Source organism: Marmota monax, unplaced genomic scaffold (genome assembly GCF_021218885.2).
Source record: "Marmota monax isolate L192 unplaced genomic scaffold, Marmota_monax_Labrador192_F-V1.1 WCK01_AAM20220418_F8-fsc00077, whole genome shotgun sequence".
NCBI classification, from domain to species: Eukaryota; Metazoa; Chordata; class Mammalia; order Rodentia; family Sciuridae; genus Marmota; species Marmota monax.
In genome coordinates this window covers 5770392-5783203 of record NW_026694610.1, presented here as the reverse complement: position 1 = coordinate 5783203, position 12812 = coordinate 5770392, and positions in this window count along the sequence as shown.

Sequence of the window (12812 nt, the reverse complement as noted above, 5' to 3'; positions counted from 1 at the left end):
AAGGATAGGTCACAATTCTTCAGTCCCCGTAATCATATTTTTTATATCCTTGCTGTGGCCTTGTAGCAGCAGGAGTATACTTAATGTATACTTTAGGAGTATACTTAATATATACTTTAGGAGTATACTTTCTCACTCTTGATGTCAGTTTAGCCCAAGCATTGACCTCGGAATTGAGATGTTGAGAGCCACAGCCGAAGGGGCCACAGCCGAAGGGGCCCCAGCAAACTTCCAGCTGCCAGCAAACTTCCAGCTGCCGGCTGATGATTGGCTCACAGCGGCCCCAGCAACATCTAGCTGATTGGCTCCTCTGCGGTGATGCTCATTGGGCTGTTTCCCTGCCCTTTCAGACCACGGAGCTGCTCATTGGGGGACTTTTTTGGCTCCACCCACGTGACCCAGCCAATCGGCCTCAAGAGCAGGAGGATTGTGGGAGGTGGAGAGAGAGGCTTGGGTTGGAGAGAGAGGCTTGTGGAAAGCTGGTGGTGGCAGTTGGGGCTCTGAGGGTTTTTCCTGAGAGGCTGTTTTGTTTGGCGTGTGTGGTTCTAAAAATAAAGTTAGTTTCTTTTGACAAGTGGCTCCTGATTGTGCCCAGCCAGACTGTGGCATTTGGTGGCTCGCACAGGGAGCGACTGAGGGTAAGTGATAAGGTAAACTGCTCGCCCCTGAGGGCAGGGCGAGAGGATGGGTAGCCATTTTAAGATTCCTCTTTTGTTTTGCTTCACTTTTGTTTTAAGTTGCCTGTCCCTGGAGATGAGTGAGACGGAAGAAAAACCGCTCACATCTGAGGAAAAACTATTTGCATCTGAGGAACAGATAGGGAGAAAGGTTATAATGATTTTTTGTTGTTCCATTTTTATTTCATTCTATCTCGGTTTTGTTTGGTGTTATCTTGTTGGGTTGTATTATAGTAGAAATATGGGATCAGAAATTAGTAAAAAACAAACCAAAAGAGTGTTAAGTAAATTGTTAGAGGAAGGAGGCATCCCAGTAAAATCAAGAGCAGTCAGGGCATACGTTGATACAATACAAAAATGTAGCCCATGGCTTTTTAAGGAGGAGTTGTTAAATATATCACAATGGAACCATCATGGTGAAGATTTAAAAAGAATAGAAAAGAAAAGCCCAGGGACTCTGCCAGTTGGCACATTGCCATTGTGGACATTCGAATCTTGTTTGCTTAGTTCAAAGCCTTCAGTTCAGACAATGGTAGAGGAAGGAGAAGACATATTGATTCAAGTAAAAGAGAAGGTCTCTCAAGTTAGTCAGACAGAGGAAATGATTCAAGTAAAAGAGAAGGTCTCTCGAGCTAGTCAGACAGAGAAAGAAAGTGTAAAACAGAAAAAGCCATCAGGGGGAAAATTACAACAGGAGACTGCTACTAACACCTTTCTATCACCAGAGGGTGTAAGTGTCCAACCAACAGCACCACCTCTACAGGAGACTGCTACTAACACCTTTCTATCACCAGAGGACGTAAGTGTCCAACTAACAAGGCCACCTCCATATGCTGGGAGGCCCCCAACCCCCGCAGTTGATAGTTGGGATCCTGAGACAAGATCTCAAATATTAACATGCCCTGTATTTGAGGCAGGAGGGCAGCGAGTTTACCATGTTTTAAATTTCAAAACAGTGAAGCAGCTAAAAGAGGCTGTAACAACCTATGGTCCTCAAGCACCCTTCACTGTAAGCATGGTCGAATCCATTAACAACTTGAACATGACGCCAGCAGATTGGGCTAATATGTGTAAAGCTGTGCTAAATGGAGGACAATACCTGTTATGGAAGGTTGCCAATGAGGAATTTTGCAAGGAGACGGCTAGGCGAAATGCAGCAGCTGGTTATCCTCAGAGAAATCTAGATATGTTGTTAGGAAAGGGACCTTATGAGGATCAGCAGCAACAAATTGCATATGATCCTGGTGTATATGCACAAATTGCTGTAGATGCAATTAAGGCATGGAAGACTTTACAAGGACATGGAGGTTTACAAGGTCAATTATCTAAGGTAATACAAGGAGCTAATGAACCTTATGCTGAATTTGTAGATAGGCTTATTCAAACAGCTACCAGAGTTTTTGGGAATACAGAACAAGCAATGCCATTACTAAAACACCTGGCTTATGAGCAAGCGAATCGTTGGTGCAGAGATATCATTAGACCATGGAAACATGAAGATTTAAACACATATATTAAATTATGTAGAGACATTAATGAACAAGAGCAAGTCGTGGCAGCTGCAGTAAAACAGGCTTTAGATGCCAGAGACATTAATGAACAAGGGCAAATTGTGGCAGCTGCAGTAAAACAGGCTTTAGATGCCAGGCCAAGAACATGCTACAATTGTGAACAAACAGGACATTTTAAAAGGAATTGCCCCATTGGAGGAGGGTTTAACAAAACTAGGTATCAAAGGAGTAGAATACCAGGTATTTGCCCACGATGCCGTAGAGGGAGACATTGGGCTAATGAATACCGTTCTCAAACCACCATAGAGGGTACTCCATTATCAAAAAATGAACAAGGACCAGGTGTTTATCCACGATATCGTGGAGAAAGGCATCAGGCTCCGTTGCCAAAAAATGGACAGGTGGGCCCAATGCTCCGGGGCCCAAAACCACAAATATACGGAGCACTGGAGGAACCCAGCAACACCATCAGGGTAGTTCCCAGGACACATTGTCCATCAGATCCCTCATCAGACAAACCAGAGGGAGCGCAGGGTTGGACATCTGCGCCTCCGCCAGAGCAGTACTAACTCCAGAGATGGGAGTTCAAATCATTCCCACAGGGGTGAAAGGACCTCTTCCCAAAGGAACAGTAGGCTTATTATTAGGACGCAGCTCTTCTACTCTAAAAGGACTTATGATAAGTCCTGGGGTAATTGATCCCGATTATGAAGGTGAAATAAAAATTATAGCCAGTTCTCCAAAGGGTATATCAGTAATTTCACCAGGAGATAGAATAGCACAGTTACTAATAATACCCAGCCTACATGATAAATTTTCCAGTCGTACTGTAGAAAGAGGTTCCAAGGGATTAGGCTCCACAGGTGTAGATTGGGCTATGCTTTCTTTAAATTTAGATTCTCGCCCCATGCTAAAACTAAATATTCAAGGACATGAATTTAATGGGCTACTGGATACAGGTGCAGACCTTAGCATCATCTCTCGTCAAGAATGGCCAAAACATTGGCCATTACAACAAGCCACTCAAACGCTTCGAGGCCTAGGAGTGGCGACTAATCCCCATAGAAGTGCAATGGTATTAGATTGGAAGGATCCTGAAGGATGTGAAGGAACTATACAGCCATATGTATTGGATCATCTTCCCGTAAATTTATGGGGACGAGATGTCCTAGATCAATTAGGTTTGACATTAACAAATAACATCAACCAAAATGCACCCACTATTATGACTAGACAAGGTTTTAGGAAAGAAAAAGATTAGAAAAACAAGAACAAGGTATAGCAGCACCAATACAAATAGATCAAGGAACAGACAGACATGGGTTGGATTTTCAGAAAGGGCCACTGAGACAATAAAAATTACTTGGAAATCAGAAAGACCAGTATGGGTTCCTCAGTGGCCCCTGACTAAAGAAAAGATACAAGCAGCCCATGACCTGGTCAAACAACAATTAGCGGAAGGACATATACAACCTTCTGTATCTCCCCATAATACTCCCATTTTTGTCATCAAAAAGAAATCTGGTAAATGGAGATTATTGCAAGATTTAAGAGCCATTAATAATGAGATGGTTATTATGGGACCTGCTCAATCAGGGATTCCTCAGTTGTCTGCTTTGCCAAAAACCTGGTATGTTTTAGTTATAGATATTAAAGATTGTTTTTTTTCAATTCCAATTCATCCTGAGGATAGTCCACATTTTGCATTTACTATCCCTGCACTGAATCATGAAGGTCCTGATCAGAGATATGAATGGAAAGTACTCCCTCAAGGGATGGCTAACAGCCCAACTATGTGTCAAATTTATGTTAACAAAGTAATCCAGCCACTTAGAAATCAAAATCCTGAACTACAAATATTTCACTATATGGATGATGTATTATTAGCACACAAAGCTAAAAACACATTGCTAGAATGTTATGCCACACTTACAAACTTATTAAAAAATATAATCTAGAGATAGCAATAGATAAAGTACAATTAAATTTTCCAATTAATTATTTAGGAGTTCTATTATCCTCAACCATGGTCCATCCACCCAAAATTCAAATACGAGTAGATCAACTCAAATCACTTAATGACTTTCAAAAGTTATTAGGAGACATAAATTGGATAAGGCCTTATTTAGGTATACCAACAGGAGAGTTGGGACCTTTATTTGATATCCTAAAAGGTCCATCAGATCCAAATTCACCCCGCATGTTAACGCCTGAAGCAAGAAAGGCATTAAAAATCATTGAAACATATATGGAAAATATGCATTTGGACAGAATTGATATAAGTTTGCCTTTATTATTTATTGTACTACCAACAAAAAATATTCCTACAGGAGTATTTTGGCAAGAAGGTCCATTATTATGGATACATTTATCTTATTCTCCTAACACTATTCTTACTAGGTATCCTGAGGCTGTAGGACAATTAATACTCAAAGGAATAAAAGCAGCAAAGGGAGTGTTTGGAATTTCTCCCAATAAAATTATTACTCCATATACTATGAATCAAATTGATGAGTTAGCTAATGAGTTAAATACTTGGGCAATAATCATGTGCAAATCTAATGTTTCATTTGATAACCACTTACCATCTAATCCTTTATTGTCCTTTTGGTCATCGCATCCTGTAATTTTTCCAAAAATGACAAGAAAAACACTATCATGAATGCTCCAAATATATTCACTGATGGATCAAATAATGGTACAGCAGCAATAGTTACACCTGATCAAACTTTTACATTTTTAGTACCCAAACAATCAGCTCAAAAGGTAGAGCTTAATGCAGTTTTACAAGCTTTTGTGATGTTTAAAGATTCTGTATTTATTTTCTGATAGTCAGTATGTAGTTAATGCTATAGCATCCCTTGAAGATGCTGGTAGGATTTCCCCTTCCTCTACTGTTTTCTCTTTGCTTTCCACTATACAAAGTCTAATCTGGGACAGAAAAGATCCATTCTTTATAGGACATATCAGGGCACATACAGGATTGCCTGGAGCCCTTAGTTTGGGCAATGATTTAGCAGATATAACTACACATGACATACATATTTTCTCTACACTTGAAGAAGCTATAAATTTTCATAAATGGTTCCATGTCAATGCTAATACTTTACAAAAGCATTTTAAAATAACTAAGGAACAAGCTAGACAAATAATAAAACAATGTCAAAATTGTGTGACCTTTTTACCACAAGTTAATCTTGGAGTCAATCCTAGAGGATTGATACCTAACCATATTTGGCAGATGGACGTCACACACTTGCCAGAATTTGGAAAATTAAAATATTTGCATGTTACAGTTGATACTTCTTCTGGATTTTTGATGGGCTCCCTTCATGCCAGAGAAAAAACTAAAGATGTTATAGCTCATTGCTTACAAAATTTTGCCACTGTGGGCGTTCCAAAACAGTTAAAAACAGATAATGCCCCTGGTTATACTTCTACCTCTTTTAAACAATTTTGCTCATCATTTGGCATTACTCATATAACAGGAATCCCATACAATCCACAGGGACAAGGCATAGTTGAAAGAGCTCATCAAACTATTAAAATGTACTTATTAAAGCAAAAAGAAGGAATTGGGAAGGGGTATATATTTCCCAAAGATAAACTTAAAATAACCTTTTTACTCTAAACTTTTTAAATTTGGATTCATCAGGACTTAGTGCTGCGGAAAGGCATATGTGTCCAAAAAATGTGCATAAGCCCAAGGTACTTTGGAAGGATATTCTAACAGGACAGTGGAAAGGTCCTGACCCAGTTATTGTCTGGAGTCGGGGGTCTGTTTGTGTGTTTCCACAGGGAGAACAGCAGCCAATTTGGATTCCAGAGAGATTAACCAAGGTCCTGACCCAGTGATTGTCTGGAGTCGGAGGCCTGTTTGTGTGTTTCCACAGGGAGAACAGCAGCCGATTTGGATTCCAGAGAGATTAACTAAAGCGATTTCTACAGACCAAAAAGAAGATGATTTGACTCAAGTCCATAACAGCTGATATCCAAAACTCCAGTTTGGCTATCCTTACATCTGCGATAGAACCAGGATGCTTTTTTCAATATCAATTTTATTATTGCCCTTTCCCACATTCTATTTTGTTTTTTGAGCTCATACAGACCTAGGTTAATGTTTTGCTGATCAGTTCTATTTTTTTGACTATAGAGTTTTTAAACATTGCAATGGAAATTTCACCTGTAAAAAGTTATAAGGCCTTTACTATTATGTTATGTGTTGTATGTATTATATTACGTGTGCACACTTGTGTTTTGTGTTATATGTTTGAATGTACGTATGTCCATATATCATATATGATGAGCGCTCATGAAAAAATGGATCCAATTTTTTTTTATATTCACGTGATTTAAATGGTTTAATTTAAATTGGGTAAACAACTGTTGAGGATTGTTTTAATATGTGAACAAAAAAGGAGGTTAACATATCTGTTTGTTTACTTTTACCTTTCCTTTTCATTATATTTAATAATTCTCTTAAAGACAATGTAAATTGTTAAGAAAATTGTTTTCTTTTAGTGCCTTCTGTAATGTCACAAATTTTTTCTTTAGCCATTATTGCCAGAATTCCTATCTTCATCCCAGTGCCGGTGAAGACAATGTAAATTGTTAAGAAAGTTGTTTTCTTTTAGTGCCTTCTGTAATGTTACATAATTTTTTCTTTAGCCATTATTGCCAGAATTCCTATCTTCATCCCAGTGCTGGTGAAGTCAAAGATAAAACCAATCTACAGCTTCTGCAATAGCCATCACTGAACTGCTTGCAGAACTTGCCTGGACACATTGTGAACTCACCTGTATGCATTGTGAACTATCTGTTGGTGCAGCGACTTGTGGTAGTGTTGGGGTATTTTTGCTGATGATGTCATCGGTGGTACAATTTTTCCAAAAGGAGCTGTCAATTGGCTTGGTGTATCTTCCTCCCTTCTGCTTGTCATGATTGTCCAGCTAAAATTTGGGGGCCAACAGAGGTGAGGCAAAGAACCTCACCCCCCCGCTGGTACAAAGACCTCTCCACAGGTGTGGCTGTATACTGGACCGGTAGTCAGTGACGGGTAAGATCCAATTGCAATGGTACCAACCTAACGGGTAGGGACCATATGTACTATTGGACAACCTAAGGCAGGCACGGTCCCTAAGCCACATGCTTTTTGTTTAAACAGAGAGGGGGAGATGTTGAGAGCCACAGCCGAAGGGGCCACAGCCGAAGGGGCCCCAGCAAACTTCCAGCTGCCAGCAAACTTCCAGCTGCCGGCTGATGATTGGCTCACAGCGGCCCCAGCAACATCTAGCTGATTGGCTCCTCTGCGGTGATGCTCATTGGGCTGTTTCCCTGCCCTTTCAGACCACGGAGCTGCTCATTGGGGGACTTTTTTGGCTCCACCCACGTGACCCAGCCAATCGGCCTCAAGAGCAGGAGGATTGTGGGAGGTGGAGAGAGAGGCTTGGGTTGGAGAGAGAGGCTTGTGGAAAGCTGGTGGTGGCAGTTGGGGCTCTGAGGGTTTTTCCTGAGAGGCTGTTTTGTTTGGCGTGTGTGGTTCTAAAAATAAAGTTAGTTTCTTTTGACAAGTGGCTCCTGATTGTGCCCAGCCAGACTGCGGCAATACTTTCTCACTCTTGATGTCAGTTTAGCCCAAGCCTTGACCTCGGAATTGGCCACCTGACTATCTTTGGCAAGCAGGATGTTACTGATGTAAAGCAAATCAAGGCTTGAAATATGCTTGTGACTTGGGCTTGTCTTCTTGTGCTCTCGCTAACCACCACGATTCGAAGAACTTCTTTCATGGCTTTGAGAATCACTTTGGATAGCCTCCCAGAGTTCCAAAAGAAGGAGAATGGAGCAGGTAGAAGCAAGCCCACAACCTAGAGGCAAGCCTAGCAAGCCCAGTTGAGATCAGCAGAGCCATTCAAACTACCCATGATTGTATGAGCCAGAAACAAAGGTTATTTTATAAGCCACTAAGTTTTGTGTTGTCAGATAGCAGTAGGTAAAGAATACTGATAAGTTAGCTCATTTAGTTCTCATGACATCCTGTGTACTATAATTAGCCCCATTCTACAGAAAAGGAAACAGGCACAGAGTCATTCAACATCTTGCCCCAGGTTACACAATGGGCTTCAGAGGCCACATTCTTTACAAGGACCTGATAATGACTCAGTGTTTTTAGGGTCCAACAACTACATAAAGTGGTCTTCCTCATAACAAACATAAAAGCCTGAAACAAATGTAAAGTTTCAAAGGCTTTAAATTTCATCTGATTTTTGAATAAGTAATAAATTCACATATATTATTTTCAAAAATTGAATAAAAGGCCTGAACACAAACACATTGCACTTCCACCCTGATGTCCATCTATTGTGAGCATAATTCCAAGATGGTTGCCATGGTTCCCGCCCCCTGGTGTCCACACTTCTGTGTGATCCCTTCTCTTTGAGCCTGGGCAGAGCTAGAGTCTTGTTTCTAACAGAGTATGAACAAAGGTGAAGGTTGTTACAGATATAATTAAGGTCCTAACACTTCCAGATAATCAAAAGAAAGACTACTGGGCTTAGCTGTAATACCAGCTACTTGGAAGGCTGATGCAGGAGGATGACAAATTTGAGGATAGCCTGGGCAATTTAGTGAGACCCTATCTCAAAATAAAATAAAAAAGGGCTGAGGATGTTGCTCAATGGTAGAGTGCCACTGGGGTGCAATCTCCAGTTCTGAAAAAAAAGCATTGAAGAAAAGAAACTACAGGGGCTAGGGATATAGCTCAGTTGGTAGAATGCTTGCCTCAAATGCACAAGGCGTTGGGTTCAATCCTCAGCACCACAAAAAAAAAAAAAAAGAAAGAAATTACAAAGAGATAACACTTCACACCCATCAGGAGAGCTATAATAAAAAGATATATTTATCAAGGGTGTGGGGAAATTGGAATGTTAAATGTTATAGCCACCTTAGAAAAAGTTTGGTAAATCCTGATAGGATTAAATATAGAGCTACCATAAGATCTAGCAATTACAGTTCTAGGTATATACCCAAGATAAATTAAAATATATTATTTATACAAAAACCTAAACATGGCCAAGTGGGCTGGCTCATGCTTATAATCCCAGCTACCCCTGAAGTTGAGACAAAAGGATGGTAAGCCTCTGCAACTAAGCAAGACTGTCTCAAAATAAAAAAAATAGAAAGAGGGGGCTGGGGTTGTATTGAGGCACTGGGTTTAATCCTCATCACCACATAAAAAAATAAAGGTATTGTGGCAACCTACAACTAAAAACTAAATATTAAAAAATAAATAAATAAATAAAAAGAGGGATATAGCTCAATGGCAAAGTGCTTCAGAGTTCAATCCTCAATAATGGGAAGAAACTAAACACGAATGTTCATACCAGTACAGTTCATAAAGCCATTCAAATGTTCATCAATTGAACATATCCACACCGTGGAATAATATTAGGCAATAAAAAGGAATGAAGTACTGGTACATGCTACAACATGGATAAACCTTTAAAAATTATTCTAAGTGGCGGCTGGGGATGTGGCTCAAGTGGTAGCGTGCTCGCCTGGCATGAGTGTGGCCTGGGTTCAATCCTCAGCACCACATACAAACAAAGATGTTGTGTCCGCCGAAAGCTTAAAAAAAAAAAAAAAATATATATATATATATATATATATATATAATTATTCTAAGTGGAATAAATCAGTCATAAAAGACCACATATTTTCCTTAGAAAACTTGGAATGGAACCTCCATTTGACCCAGCTATCCCTCTTCTTGGTTTATACCCAAAGGACTTAAAATCAGAATACTATGGTGACACAGCCACATCAATGTTTATAGCAGCTCAATTCATGATAGCTGAACTATGGAACCAAACTAGATGCCCTTCAACAGATGAGTGGATAAAGAAACTGTGGTTCATATACACAATAGAATATTACTCAGCCTTGAAGAAGAATGAAATTATGGCATTTGCAGATAAATGGATGGAACTAGAGAATAGTATGCTAAGTGAAATAAGCCAATCCCAAATAACCAAAGGCCAAATGTTTTCTCTGAAAAGCAAATGCTTATCCATAGTGGGGGGGGGGGGGGGAATGAAGGAACTTTGGATAGTGAGTGAGGGGAAGAGTGAGGCAGTAGGGATGGGAAAGACAGTAGGAGAGAGACATGACTGCCCTACATACATGTGTGGTTACACTACTGGGGTGACTCTGCACCATGTACAGCCAGAGGAATGAGAATTGTGCTCCATTTGTGTACAATGTGTCAAAATGCATTCTACTGTCATGTATAACTAATTAGAACAAATAAAAAGAAGAAAAAGACCACATATTGTGTGGTTCCATTTATATGAAATATCTAGAATAAGCAAATCTATAGAAATAGAAAGTGGGTTAATGATTGTTGAGAATCGGGGAGGTTATGAGGAAAAAGAAGCAACTGTTAATGGGTATGGGGTTTCTTTGGGGGGATGATGAAAATGTTCTAAAATTCATCCTGGTGACAATTACACAACTCTATGACTATATATAAATACTTTGAATTTTACAATTTACAGGGGTGAATTTTGTGGTATATAAATTATATTTTAATAAATCCGTTATTAACAAAATTATGAATCTTCAAATTGGGTTTAGCTAGGAACATGTTCCAAGATAATATATTTTCTTGGGGAAAAATTTGGTTTATGATTATGCTTTTTGTAATAATTGCTTTTAATTTTTAGATTTTTTTAAAAAGTTTTTAGTTGTAGATGGACACATTACCTTTATTTATTTATTCATATGTGGTGCTGAGGATTGAACTCAGTGTCTCACATGTGCTAGGCAAGTGCTTTACTACTGAGCTAGAGCCCCAGCCCCTCATTTTTAGATTTAAATGCTGTGAACACGTTTGTTTTGTTTTATCACCACTCATGGGGTGCTGATGAAAAACACATTTTCAGCATAAGAAAATGCTCAATTTTTAAAAACCAATATGTTTGGATTAGCATTTAAATTTTGAAACACAGTGTTTTTATTTACCTTCACTAAAGATTAGAGTGAAGAAACAAATAATATAAATGTACAGGAATACAGAGACTAGCTAAGCCATGAAAATAATTTTAGTTCTTTGCTTTCACCACAGTCTGTCACATGTTCCAGAAGTATATAGTTTAAGAAATGCTCAAGAGATCAAACTAGTGCACATTTCTGGAATTTTTCTAACTGCCTATTCATTATTCCTGCAAGTCTAGAGGTGAGATTTCTTGCTTTTACCAGGTAAAGCTTGGTCTCTCTCCACCATGATGATCAGGAATTCTCCTGAAATTCTAAACTAAATCTTTAACTATTAGTCTGCCCAAGGCAGCATATGGAAAGTGACAGCCTGGAGATCAGGCATCTCCTGACTTCTAAGTCACAGTCTCTATTTTCATCCAGATGCTTCAGGGCGAATCTCTGGAGTTTACTTTGGATTTAAGTATAATCCTCCATCCTTTTGCTGCCCTTGACACCTCCTTTTCTCAGCCAGGGGAAATGGAATAGCTTACTCATTGCTACCTGGAAAATGGCCCCTTACACAGGTATACAAATTTAATTTCTTGCCTAAATCACATTCTCTGAGTGAATTATCATCAGTTCTTTGAGTCAGCCATGAAAAGAAATGCTCTCTTTTGTGAGATTGTAAATAAATCAGGTGTGACAAGAAAGACACGACTTTCTAAAGTAGAATGCCTTCTTCTTCACAAACCACACTATTTTCTCCTGGGAGTAAAGGTTGCTTTAAAGTCAAAGAATTGAATTCTTGAGAAGCTGTAGGAGTATTCTACAAAGCCTAGTGTGGTTTGGGGTTTTGTTTGTTTAGTTTAGTTTAGTTTTGTTTTGTTTTTTGCAGCACTGGAGATTGAGCCCAGGGCCTATCACTGAAATATACTCCCAGCCCCATAGTTATATTTCTTTCTTTTTTTCCTGCTCACTCCCACCTGGAAATGGGGATTGAACCCAGAGGCACCCTACCACTGAGTTACTTTCCCACCTTTTTATTTTTTGAAATTGGGTCAAGGCTAAATTGCAGAGGCTGGCCTCAAACTTGGATCCTCTTACCTCAGGCTCCCAAGTCACTGGGATTATAGGTGTGCACCACTGTGCCTGTCTTAGAGGATATATTTCCTGTGGGCAGGTTATCTGACATGGAACTCACCAGGTTGCAATGGAAGAATCCATTGAGCTGCATTCTCAGCTATGACTCAACTGGGAGGCAACTGGCTCCCAAGCTGGCTAGGTTATTGGCAGAATTCATTTCCTCGTGGCTGTAGAACTGAGGGCCTCTGTGTCTGGTAGACTGTTGGCCGGAGGCCACCTGCAGCTTCTGGAAGCTGCATGTGGGCGTCTTCCACATCTTACTTCCTCATGCCAACAAGGAGAATTCCTGTTGAGAATTTGCCAGCACAATGGAGTTGTATATAATCCAACACAACCATGGGGATGACAAGCCAACACTGCTTCCATATTCTGCTGTTTAGAAACCAGTTGAGAAATCTGTCTCACATTCAAGAGGAGGCCATTGCACAAATGCATAAAAAGCAGAAGAAGGGTATCCTTGTGGTCTCCTTAGGGTCTTCCCACCACAGTGGGTCTGATTTCTCTCCAC